The sequence below is a fragment of the Sapajus apella genome, unplaced genomic scaffold, assembly GCF_009761245.1.
Source record: "Sapajus apella isolate SASKATOON/1434 unplaced genomic scaffold, GSC_monkey_1.0 scaffold71, whole genome shotgun sequence".
NCBI lineage: Eukaryota > Metazoa > Chordata > Mammalia > Primates > Cebidae > Sapajus > Sapajus apella.
In genome coordinates, this window is record NW_022437011.1 from 5973231 (window position 1) to 5986428 (window position 13198).

General features: G+C 39.1%; 1 protein-coding gene across 8 annotated transcripts in view; it reads left to right on the top strand.

Annotated features, from left to right (window-relative positions):
* SMAD5 (SMAD family member 5) overlaps positions 1-13198 on the top strand; it is a 41222-nt gene that overhangs the window by 408 nt on the left and 27616 nt on the right. The window contains exons 1-2 of one of the 8 annotated variants that reach the window (XM_032250348.1): positions 5113-5323; positions 5414-5480. The exons of 4 other annotated variants lie outside the window; for them this stretch is intronic. The gene's annotated coding sequence lies outside the window, so the exon portion shown is untranslated. Of the gene's footprint in view, positions 1-16; positions 708-5112; positions 5324-5413; positions 5481-7081; positions 8941-13198 lie in introns of those variants that run through there. 3 more of the 8 variants (XM_032250346.1, XM_032250351.1, XM_032250352.1) reach the window with 3 other exon arrangements.

The following is a 13198-nucleotide window of genomic DNA, read 5'->3' on the forward strand; positions in this document are numbered from 1 at the left end:
ATCCGGGACGTCCTGGAGGGGATCCCCTGACCCCGCGTCTGTTCTAGGGAGCGGTTTGCTTTCTACGTCAAACTGATGTACCACCCTCGATACATCTCCCTGATAGGACTGCAGTGCTCGGGGGAGCAGCCTGGGCTTCTGCACTGCAAAGCTGTCCAATGGCTGGATGAATCCGTGCCGCGGTCGCTTTGTGTTTCAAAGATAAGGATCCGCGCTTATCGGTGGGAATTACACTCGGGGCAATTGTGACGGGCTACTGCAATCAGCTGGTAGTTAGACCTGGTTTCCGCCACTTGCCATGTCAGTTTTCACCACTGCAAGGATTTCTTCTACTTGTAAAATTCTCTATGCTGCAAACAGAATGCCAAAGTAGCGTCTTTTTACCTTCACCATATTCAGCCGCTGGCCAGGCCCTATGATTCAACATCAGGGCCCAAATTAATATTCCAGTCTCTTCCCTTTCTCCTCCCCTTTTACCCTCTCCTCCGCTGCTGTTATTACGTGGAGTTTGGAGCCTAAGCTTTGAAAACTCCCATGTGGCGCGCCCGTCTTAAGTCTGAGCATGCTCAGTAGCCAAAACAGATTTTTGGTTGCAGAAAACTCGGGCGAGGATAGTCGGGGAGTTTGGACGTTTGACGGCTTCCTAACAGAACGTTTCGATTCTAGTGGTGATGGCTTTGGAGAATAGAGCTTAGGCCAGCCTGTAGGTGAGGAATGGCTGAACACCCTAAGCCAGATCGTTATCTTGATTGTAAAGACAATGTTTCCTGACCAGCTGGAGGTTTGGAGGGGGTGTGGTGTTGGGGGGGGTGCGCAGGGCCGCTTGTGTATTTAAATGGGTGTGGTGCTAAGTATATCTTGTTTACCTTATCTGTGGAAAAGTTTTGAAGTCTGGTTAGGTTTGTCACATCATGCCTGTTGCCTAGCACTACGAAAAGTGTTCTTATCTAGCAGAAAAGATTGGATAGGTGGAGGTCGTGACTTGGCCTCACAAAAGTTGAGAGGAAAGGGTACTTGGATTGCGTTTTTTAAAACTCTTATTTAAAACTAGAGTACTTGAATTTCCTTAGAGTATCCGAATTGCCCAGAGTGAATAAGTTTTTAATTTTAATTTGAAAGATGAAAGTTTGAAAATTTTAGTCCTAGTAGGTTTAGTAACATTCCAAATAGCTTACAATTTCTGCAAGATGCCAATGCATCTTCTCGTTGTGGGAAAACAGCACCTACACTCAGTGGGACAATTTTACATTTATTGATCCAAATATTATTATGAAATTAGTGTTCCAGATTTCATAAGGGGCTATTTGCGGATGTTTGACAAACCATTTGTCTTTTATTCCTTTGGTAACTATTAATATTTTTTTCTCTACGGCGAAAATTGTAAAAATACAAAACTTAGAAGAGACAATTTAACAAAACTTAACCTTCATAAAGGTTGTAGATATTATGTTTAGGTTTATAAAATTTAAATTTGATGATTGTATGATTGTTCCTGTACATCTTCCTTTCCTTCCCTCTCCACATTGCTGCTCCCTCAGTCTTTTTTACATTACTGCTGTTCATTTGCCCATGTATCTTTGTTACAGCTACCTCATTCCTCATTTTGTGCTTCCACTCCTTTCAGATCATAGTTGAAATAAGCACTAAAAGTTAGATGAACCCTCTTAACTGACTTTCCTCTCAGGTTTTAAAGGTATCGGCATGATATGGTCTAATTAAAAGGAGGAAGAGAGCAGCAAACTGGAAAAAAATAAAATATTTTCGTTGTTTCTGTACAGATCTGGTAGTATTATCTTTGTGTCTGGTTCACTGTGGTAGGCGCCACAGAAATGGGTGGATTGATATGTGTTGCGTTTCTTTCCCCTCTGGCAAAGTCAGCTATTAATTTCAGTGGGAGACAGTGGCAGAAGGTTGTTACTAATGAGGTTTGAATCAGATTGTTGTTTACTGTTGGTTATGTAACATGCTGCTGGGAGTATTATTAAAAGTTGCGTTCTGTAGTAAAGTAGAGGCAAGTAAATTCTGCTTACCCTCTTCACTGGGTTTTAATTCTTGGCTGAACCTGAAGGCACATTAGACTGCAACCATAATTATACCTGGGCAGCCTGTCTGTTTCCTGTTTTCATCATGAACCCAAACATTATGATTTGCTGTGATGATCTTTTTTGTCCTTTGCATTAAACGGAGGCACTGTGTTTTCTCTTTCTACTGAAAACAGATTTGTACCTTAGTCAAATTAAAGAGTTTCGTGTTTTGAAAACTAGACAGTAAAATACCAGTTTTACGTTTATTAATACAGTAACAAATTGAAATACCATCTAAAAAATCTATTTAATGTATATTCAATTTTAATATTACTGGTATTTCGTAGAGTTAAGAAAACTTTTTATGACATATCAGTGTTTATTATTACCAGATGTATATGTTGGTCTAGGCAATGGGCCACACATCTGGGTGAATTTCAGAGATGACTTGAGTACACTTGAGGTTATAGGTGTCTATTTTCCTGGTTTATCAGTCTTCTCTTACTTTTATTTCCAGAGCATCTATGTTCCTTGTCTTTCTCTGTCCCTCTGTGTGTGTACACTAAGCATTATAGAAAAAGGCAAAATAGTTTATTTCTTCAAATGTTACAGGCAGCTTATATATCCTATGGTTTGCCAGCCTACTCATAAGGTCAAAGACATTGAGTAAGACTACCTTTTGTAAGGGGCACTAGTAGCCTGAGGAAGGATTCTTATCTCCACCAGTCTGGATATTCTAGAGAAAAGAATATCGGAGAATGTAGGGCCCGAGGAAGCTGGGGTGCATTATAGGATGCTTTCCCATCAAAATAGATGATAAAGGACCCCTGAAAGTTGACCCATCCTCCCCCTCTGCCACGGAGTCTTGCTCTGTCACCCAGGTTGGAGTGCAGTGGCACGCTCTTGGCTCACTGCGACCACGGCCTCCTGAGTTGAAGCGATTCTCCTGCCTCAGCCTCCCGAGTGGCTGGCATTACAGGTGTCCTCCACCATGCCCGGCTGATGTATTTTTAGTAGAGATGGGATTTCACCATGTTGGCCAGGCTGGTCTTGAACTCCTGACATACCTTGTTTTTCTACTTCTGAAGTTAATAGAAAAATAGTAATTGAAATTTGCAGTTCATTGGTGTTGTCACACACTCTTTACCTCTAACCAGAACTCTGAATCTGAGAAGTATGTTTACTAAGTGGAAGGTCAAGATTTAGAACTGTTTTGGAAGAATTGTTAAAAACTAGATTGTTACTAGGACTAATCTCATAGGTCACCTTCATTTTCTAACAGCCTTTGTTGTTTTACAACTTGGAAAGATGGGGTAATTATAGAGTTCTTAGGTTTTTCATAAATAATCAGCTAGTTCTGGGCTATTTATTTGAGACAATGTCTCTCTCTCTCACCAAGGCTGGGGTTCAGTGGCGAGATCTTGAGTCATTGCAACTTCCACTTCCCGGGTTGAAGCAATTCTTGTACGTCAGCCTCCCGAATAGTTGGGATTATAGGCACCTGCCATCCTGCCTGGCTAATTTTTTGTATTTTTAGTAGAGTTGGGGTTTTACCATGTTGGCCAGGCTGGTCTCGAACTCCCAACCTCAGGTGATCCACTTGCCTTGGCCTCCCAAAGTGCTGGGATTACAAGTGTGAGCCCCCTTGCCTGTCTAGGCTCTTTTTTCGGTTTTGATTTTTTTTTTTTTTTTTTTTTTGCCTTGGGCAGCTAGGTGAGGAAGTTTTTGGCCCAATTCTAGTAGAGTGGTGTTTTCAGTGACTTTTCTTCCTCCTTTTACTATATCCTAACTTGGTTGAGATAATATTTTGCAAGAAAGAGTTCTTTATTAAGACCGTTCTGGCCTTATGTGCAATACTAAAATTGTAATTCACTTTTGGAAGCTAGTTATTAAAGTACATTTTGTAAGTAGGTTTTGCTCCTGAATTTTTTGGGACACTACCCCCCCCCACCATCTCTTTCTATAGTGTATATGTAATTTATAGACTAGAAGTTTGAAAATGATCTGACCTGTTAAGATTTTAGCTGTTTTTTTTCTTTCGATTTCCATATATGTTGTTTTGTTACACTGAAGATAATACAAAACTAGTATCTTATTTCCACCTTTTCTCTGAGCATAGCAACCGGAGTCCTGGGAGGAGGCTTACATTTTTCAGATTTAACTATGATTTCAGAATATGGCTGGCACTTTCAAAGCAAGTTTTGTTTTGTTTTCATGATGTGTTAGGATCTGCCTAACCTCCTATCTGGTAGGCTGTTTAACTTGAGATCTAGTTATTCTGGTTTGTGTGTGCTCAAGGAAGAGAGGGTACTGCAAATATATCTGAAAGCCAGTCTTCTGTTTTCTTCTTAGTCACTGCCCACTTGTCTACTTTATTCATTTACCATTTCTCATTCTTTGAAATTTAAAGTGTAAATTAAGTGAATGATGACTAGAGCTGAAAAGGTACCCAGAGCTTTGTTTATTTCCTTTGCTTCTAAGCAGGGAATGTGAACTCTGGGTGCCCATGAGCTATCTGGAGAACATCTTTCTAATGCACTGGAATATATGTTATGTACACGGGTTAGCTTTTTGTGCTCCAGAGACACGTTTTACAGTCATGATTTGGTATCTACACTTGATGATTTTATATTTTAAAGGAAATCACTGCAAAGATTGACCAGCTCTGTGTCTGTTCCTGTGCCTACATGCCTGTACAAGCAAACTCAAACACATCTGGTAGCAATGTAGAAAATCTTGCAGGCTCTGTGGGAGTGAGTGGTACATTTAGATCAGGCTCTGTTTAATTAGGGGACTTAGAGGAGCAGGTGAAGCTTAGAGAATGATTGAAAACTGGGAAACAAAAGTCTGGCTGTGGGAGATAATAAAGTAGAAAATTCTGTGGGCACAGAGAGAATAGGCAAGAAGATTATGCAGTGAGAAGTATCGGGAATCACGAGTTCAGCTAGTGAAGGGCTTTGAAATCTGCTGTGAGGACTTCTCATGTCTTTGGAAATTGGGAGCCACAGTTGAGGAAAGTGGTGGTTTAAATGTTTCTCTATGAAAATAATTTTGGTGCCCACATAATTGTATCCTGTCTTTCTTGTAGATGTTCTTATAAAGAATACGATTGCTGAATCTAGAAGAGATGTGAGCAAACATGCTTTCAGTTTCCTTCTCCTCTCTGCATACAGTTGTGAATGTGGCTTACAAGTTTTATAGCAGTTGTGTACCTGGATCGAGGGATGCTTTGACAGTGATAGTGGTGGTTGTATACTTGCTGACACTTGGTGACTGCTATTGATAATTAGAACCACAGGGTAAGAGATTTTTAAAGCTTTACCACCACATTCCCACTGCCCCTAAAAGTTACCGTTAGGTTGTATGCAAGTGTCTTTCTTCCATTGCAGGGGATCCTGAGCGCCTTGGTTCCCAAGCCTCCTGCATAGTCTGAGACTCTTCTTAAAAATGTGAGAGGTAAGGTCCTTCTGCCAAGCCTAGTGAATTTGAATTTTGAGGGATGGTTCTAAGGAAACTTCCTTCCTTCCTTCTTTCCTTCCTTCTTTCCTCCCTCCCTCATTCCCTCCCTCCCTCCCTCCCTCCCTCCCTCCCTCCCTTCCTTCCTTCCTTCCTTCCTTCCTGTTTCTTCCCTTCTTTCTGATGGAGTCTTGTTCTGTTGCCCAGGCTGGAGTGCAGTGGCATGATCTTGGCTCGCTCCATCCTCTGCCTTCTGAGTTCAAGTGATTCTCCTGCCTCAGCCTCCTGAGTAGCTGGGACTACATGCACGTGCCACTGCGCTAATTTTTGTATTTTTAGTAGAGGTGAGGTTTCACCATGTTGGTCAGGCTGATCTCGAACTTCTGACCTCGTGATCCACCAGCCTCGGCCTCCCAAAGTGCTGGGATTACAGGCGTGAGCCACCATGCCCGGCCTGAATTTCTTTATTTAAAATCCCCATGTTCAATTCTTTTGTACAGGTTTGAATTAGCATATGATGGGTTGTGACCCATCTGGGCACTTATTCGCATGGGATGATGTGCTCAGGAGATTTTGGTTTGACCAGTAGCGTTGGGGAAAATTAGGAGGATTGGTTTGCTTGCCTTTTTATTTCAGATTGAAGCAGTCATAGAGATGTTGGAGCAGAAAGTGAAGGAGTTATTTCTGTGAATTTAGTTTAGAAATCTGGATATAAGCTCTGTGTGTGTGAGTCTGAATGTATGTGGGCCTGTATGCGTGTCTGGAAGAAGGTATTGAAGTCAGTTTCTATGTGTGTTTATTATGAAAGTTGGTCAGGACGTTGTACTTCCATAACCTGAGGTAAGAACAGGACCTTTGGGTTATTGATTTAACATGACTTAATTTGAAGTAGAAGCCTTGTGAAGCTTAGCAACATTTTATTCAGATGGTTAATGTGTATAAAACTTAACCCTGAATCTTCTTTTAGCTTTCTTATCTGCATTTTCCAAATCAGTTGATAACAAACCCGTTCTTCCAATTGTTCAGGCTGACACCTTGGAATCATTGTTGACTCCTCTGTTCTCACACACCCCATGATCTCCTTCATCAAGAAACTTACTGTCTTTCCTATGTCTGCTTCTCACCACCCCGCTGTTATCCCCCTGGTCTAAGCCATCATCATTTCTCCCCTAGATTACCGAATCTCAGAACCAGTCTCCCTGCTTTTACCCTTGCTGTCCACCCCTTCTCTTGCTTATTCTCAACATACCAGCCAGGATTTAAAAAAAAAATTTTTTTTTTTTTCTACTGAGACAGAGTCTTGCTCTAACACCCAAGCCAGTGCAGTAGCATAATCTTGGCTCATTGCAACTTGACCTCCTGGTCTCAAGTGATCCTCCCCCTTCAGCCTCCCAAGTAGCTGGGATCACAGTTGTGTGCCACTGCACCTGGCTTTTTTTTTTTTTTTTTTTTTTTTTTTTTTTTCAGTGTAGAGACAGAGTTTTACTGTGTTGCCCAGACTGGGCTTGAACCCCTGAGCTCAAGTTATCCTTCTGCCTTGGCCTCCCAAACTACTGAGATTGCAGGTGTGAGTCACCACGCCTGGCCCAGGATAATTATTTAATAATATAAGTTGAGAAATGTCATGTCTCTGATCAGAGCTCTCCACTGGGCCCACAGTTAGAGTACTGTAAAAGCTAAAGCCATTATATCCAGCTTGGCCATTCTGGCTCTCTGGTACCTCTTTGACCCCACTCGTTACCTTTTCCCCTTTGTACACTGTATTCTCAGGCTGTACTGGTCTTCTAGCTCCTTGGGTATGCCAGACATTCTCCTACCTTAGGATCTTTGCATTGCCTGTTGCCTTTACCTGTAATGGTTTTCCTCTAGATACACGCCTGTTGGCTCACACTGTCTTATTTCCTTAAAATTTCAACTCAGTTCACACCTTCTTGGTGAGACCCAGCCCAGCCACCCTATTTAAAATTACACTTCTCCAGGACTTCCCATCCTCCTTCCCCTGTTTTAATTTTTTCTCTATAGCACTTTTCACCTAACAAACATATCATTTACTTTATCTTCTTGGCCTCTTCCTGCTGGTATATAAGCTAAATGAGGACAAGAGTTTTGGTCCCTGTTACTCACTTCTATACTCCCAGTTCCTAAAATGCTACCTTAATAAATATTGTTTTGGATGAATGACTTGCATGAATTTAACAAGTTACTGTAATATATGTTGGTACTGTTTTTAAAGATTATATTCTAGTGGGAGAGACAAAGTAAATGATCAAATTATGAATCAGTTAATACAGTGAAGAAAATGAACATACGATTGGATTATAGATTAGGGAAAATCTACTTTATATAGGATTATGGGGTGATCAGGAAAGGTATCTGGGATGAGAGCTAAAGCTGAGACTTAAATAATGATAGAGCTAAAAATAGTGACCAGGGCTTAAGATACAAGCAGAAAATGGCATTTGTAATATCTGAGGTTCAAAAGACATTGCAATATAGGAAGATAAATGCTTTTGAAGAGTGAATTCTTACTAATATTTATTCAGAGCAGGAATAATGCTTCTGGAGTTTTATTTCATGTTTTGAGGAGCAGCATCTTATTTGTAGTAAGAGGACACTGTGTAAAGTGCTAGATACCTGGATTATATATGTGCCCTTCCTCTGTCTCTCTATGCTTCTGTAATAACTTGAGTGTATCTCTTTGTGCTTACATATAAGGGTATATAGTTTGGTGTCTGTCGTGCTAGGTTATTCTGTGAAGGGTGATTCTGTCCCGTTTGCATTTTCACTCTTCCCACTGTTCACTCATATATTACCTTAGAAAAAGGCCTTAAATAAATGGTATTTATTCCTTCACCCTTGCCTAGTCCTGATAAATCCCTGCACATCCTACAAAGTCTGATAGATAGCGGGTGCTCAGTGAGTGTTTAATGGTTCATGGCTGTTACAGCTGCTAAATCAGTTAATGCACATGTACTTTCAGAAGTATGTGTATTTTATTATAATCATTTCTGCATTTCTGTTGGCTTGCTTAGAGTACTATAGTTCAGGAAGTGTTTGTCTTTAGTTTCTGATTTGATTTTTTTCTTAGTTTCAACCTCCAAATTTGTATAACCCCAAGTATATTGGAGAGAATTCTTTTGAGGCATGAATGACTCATGATAATGTGAATCCTCTCTTTAGTAAGCGTTCATAATATGGCTGAGGTATAGCTGCACTTTAGTTTTGAAACCTGTTTTTCCTCTGACCCTACAAGAAATATGTTTATTTAAAAAAATATAGAATTGGATAAAACAGAACGTGTAAAGTACACCTAACCCCACCCCCAGAGCTAATATCACATCCCCTTTCTTTCATTAAACAAATATTTATTGAGCACTTGTATCACTAGGCTTACAGTGATGAGCGAAAACACATACAGATTCTCGTGGAATTTACATTCTTGTGGGGACAGATTGGAAAGGTAAAAACATAGGAATGGTAAGTGCTACGAAGTAGGAGTATGTGATGCAGTAAGCATATAAGAGAGGGACCTCACCTAGCCAGGATGGTTTGGGAAGACTTCCCCGAAGAAGGGATGCGTGAGCTGAAAGAGAGGTGAGGGGTGTGTGTGTGTGTTTTGTAATGTGATAGATTCTTTAGTAATTCATGATATACCTTAATTTAATAAGGTTTTCATTTATGGCTGAGGTACCACTGCATCTCTTTTGATTTACTAGTGACCTTCTTTGTTGCTCAATCAGTGGTTGCAGTTTTTCAGAATTTCAGGGAACCTCGCAGGAATTTCTAAATACCGTTATTATCTTGGTTTTCTTGCTAGCTTTGAGGTCATTTCTCTAAGAAATGACAAAATACATCAGTAAAGGGGTATTATCAAGTCAAGTCTTCATAAACCAGAGTATACTATGAAAGGCCAAGATACAAGCAGATAATGGGTTCATAGCTATTAAGTCCCTCCAGTTTTTAGTGTAAGAAGTAGCATACTTTCCTGTCCATTCAATTATTGACTCTCTGTGCTTGCTGTACATTTTTTAAAACTCCATTTTAATGCCCTATCTCTGTTGGCTATCATATGGAAATAAGTCTAGGATAAAACTAAGTGATAGGCTAAATGGCACCTGAAACTCTTTATAACACCTTTTCTTTTCTTCATTAGTCTCTAAGATCTTACAGAGATTACAGATAGTGTCTTTTAAGCCTGAATTCCTAGCATGGAGTATTCCTGACATACACTGGTAAGCACCCAATAAATTTTGAATAAATCAAAAATCTCCTCTAATACCACAATTCATCTCCCTTTTCAATTCATATCCTCAAAATCTACACATTTATTCCTTTTCTCCTTGAGCTAATTTTACATCTTCTTGGATGTATGTCAGTATTTGCTTCCTTATATCCCCCCACTGTCACCTTCTTGCCCTATTTTGGCCATAACTAGAATTGCCCTTTGGTAAGTGATGTTTTCATTATTCAGGTTTTCAACCTTAACTTTTCTAGTTTGGCCCCTGTTTATTTGTGATATCCCTTATATCTATTCTTTTTATTTATTTTTATTATTTTTAAATTATGGTATATGTGTGTTCCTCTCAGTTGGCTTACTACAATGTTTTTCATTTACCCTCTTTGCCCCCCTAATAGTCTCTTACTTGGTCCTGTGCTGTTGGAGTTTTTGTCTTCTTGAAATACCTCTTCGAGCATCTTTCGGCTTAGATAGAACTCTACACGGCGCATAGAATTACTTCTAGCAGTCTGACTCCTTAGCCTTGTGTTTATAGTCTTTCCCTGTTTGGTTTTCCTTCTGTGGTGGTGCCTTTCCCTTTTGCTTCCCAGTCAGACTAGCTGATTGTCAGCCTCTTAGCCCCCCTTCCTCATTTGGCTTGGTGATTCGGTTTTCCTTGTCCTTGTACTTTTTTGCTAAGTGGACTGCAAATGATTGTTATATTTCTATCTCGTATTCAATATTTTGGTAGTCACTCTAAAAATTTGTGCTAGTATGACAAGCAGTTATTCTTGTCTTATCCTTAATACTTATATTCACTTAGGTGCAGTGTGTTTGAGTTCGTGGGGGAAGGGTAGAATCTGTCCAAACCAGGTGTTTTTTCACACAGTTGCTAAACCCTCTCAACTAAGTTCTTTCTGTTACTGGCCATTTGCAACACAGTTAATTCCTTCTTAATCAGTCATATTCACCAGTATATAATCTTTTCACTTTTTTCTTCTACTTTCCAGTTATATTGGCATATTTTCTTTCTGTTCCATGTGTGGTACTCTAAATGCCTCATAAACCAGACATATACTATGAAAGACCAAGATAAGATAACAGGTTCATTATCGGTGAGTCTGAAAGTGTTTAGATCACCCAGTTTTAGTTCCATTTATTCATACTGCAGTTTTGATGAAAACTGACTGACTCAACTAACACAAATTGTCCTGTGGGTTTCCTAATGGGATTTTTTAGATTTAGATTTTGGGGGCTTCTCTGGTTTTCAAGCTAGAAGTAGAAATTCCCTGAAAGGTTTTGTGGACACAGTTCAGTTTAGTCTGTGTTTTTCTTTTATGAAGTTCTTGGTTTGCCCATTCTGAGTTATTGTAACAAGACTTGGCTTTTAAAGAAAAGGCTGTTTGACACTTAGCATTCTAAAAGTTCGGTTTATTATGGCCCTAGTAAGAGGGAAAAAGAGAAGGCTTCAATTCCTGATTATGTTATTGAAATAAGACTAACATTTATAAACAACTGTTTTACAATAGCTTTCTATGGAGGTTTATTGCAAAAGAAATAACTTGACGATTTAAGTTCCTTGAAGCCTATTCAGTTTTTTGGTTTTCTTAGGAACTAAATATATTACCTCTTAGTATATTTAGATATATATTAATATATCTTATTATATTGATACATAAATATGTGTTATTCCCACTGATGTACTTTAGGATAGGTATGTTGTTAGGTGGCTGAGGATGAGGATAACAGAGGTACAAATAGAATCTGCTCAGAAGCCAGATTGTCTAGGGCATTATTTCATCTGTATGAACTGTCAAATGCATCTTCCCTTGACTGACTAAAGAACTTAGAAGTAAACAAGCCCTGGATCACCTGAACATTCCAAGGATACAAACCATGCGTGCTATGCTAAGTGGGTTCTTTTTGAGGCAGAAGAAAAGTTCATTTTCATTAGATAGTTGAAAAGCAACACTGAGGAATATAGGAGAAGCTGTGATGAATGCAGAAAGATAACACAAAAAAAGTTAAAAGAATGAGAACAAAAGAGGGGTAGAATGACAGATACTGGTGGCAAGTAATAGGGAATGTCAGAAAGGACTTTGAGAGAGGAAAAAAAGAAAAAGCTGCCATATTTCTTCTAAGATGTATACATTTTTTTTTTTTCTTCACCTCATACTTAACAGTTAATGGCTTCTGAGAATTGCTTTTGGCCAGGTGGCACTTTTGATCTAATTGTCATTGTACAGGCAAGGCTCTGACTTGCTGTTTCTGTTGCTGTCATTTCAGTCTCATTCATGCCCTTTTGTTTCTTGAGTTTCAGATTACTTATGCCCTTTTGTTTCTTTAGTCAGTAACATTGCAGCCCATGTTCTATGCCTTCTATAGAGGATTGCATTTAAAATGAAACCACTGAAAAATGTAGGCCACCATTTTATACTGAATGGTGAGTAAAAGGTCTGATTTTATTTTGAAGAGTGAAACCAAAATTTTGGGAAAACATTAGCTTATAGTAACTGTAAACATGCATCAATTGTTATAATGAACAAAGAATGGATCAGGTGTGAATGGATAAACAATTTTTCTCACAAAATAATTCAGTATCATGATATGACATCCTTCAATTTGACATTTGTGGCATTAGCTTTAAGATTTTTTTTTTTTTTTGCAAAAATACTGATAAAAGTGTATATACATTTTTTCAAGGACCTCTGTTAATTCTTTGATAGTCAAAACTATTCTTACTGCCCCCTGCCCCCCCGCCACCACACACACACACACAAAGAATGTCTTGCTTACTGTTTACTATAAAAGCGATAGATTCTCCAAGCTCAGTATTCCTCATCTATGCATCAGGACTACAAAAAAGTACAAACTAATACATGTAAAACATGGAGAATCTCATAGATATAATACTGAGGGAAAGATTACATGTTATTCCTTCTATACAACATTCAAAAACAGGCAAAGCTATAAAATACATCATACTACCCCCATAGGTCTTGGGGACAAACAGAACCTCAAACATGTTGATGCTTATGCTGCTTGCTGTCCTCTGAGGGACAGAGTCTCTGACCCAGGAGCTCATGTCCTTTGGCTGCATCTAGAAGACAGACTAACTTTGGCAGCATCCAGAAGACAGTAACAGACTAACTTCTAGATCCTACATTGTTTGCCATCATTTTTATAAACTTTGGAAATCTTAGAATTTTGGCAAAATCTGTAGTCTCACTCATTGTTCATAAGCCGTTATGGTGAAGGACACACTTGTGAATGGGGACTATATTTTGTAAGTGATCAGTCACTAGTATGTTTAAAAACATTTTTTTGATTGAGATAATCATATAATAAAGCACACAAATTTTAAGTGTATAGTTAAATGAACTTCCACGTGTGTGTGTGTGTGTGTGTGTGTGTGTGTGTGTACTCATGTCATCATCACCCAGATCAAAATATGGAAAATTTCTAGCTCCCTAGAAGGCTGTCTCATGACCCTTCTTAGTAC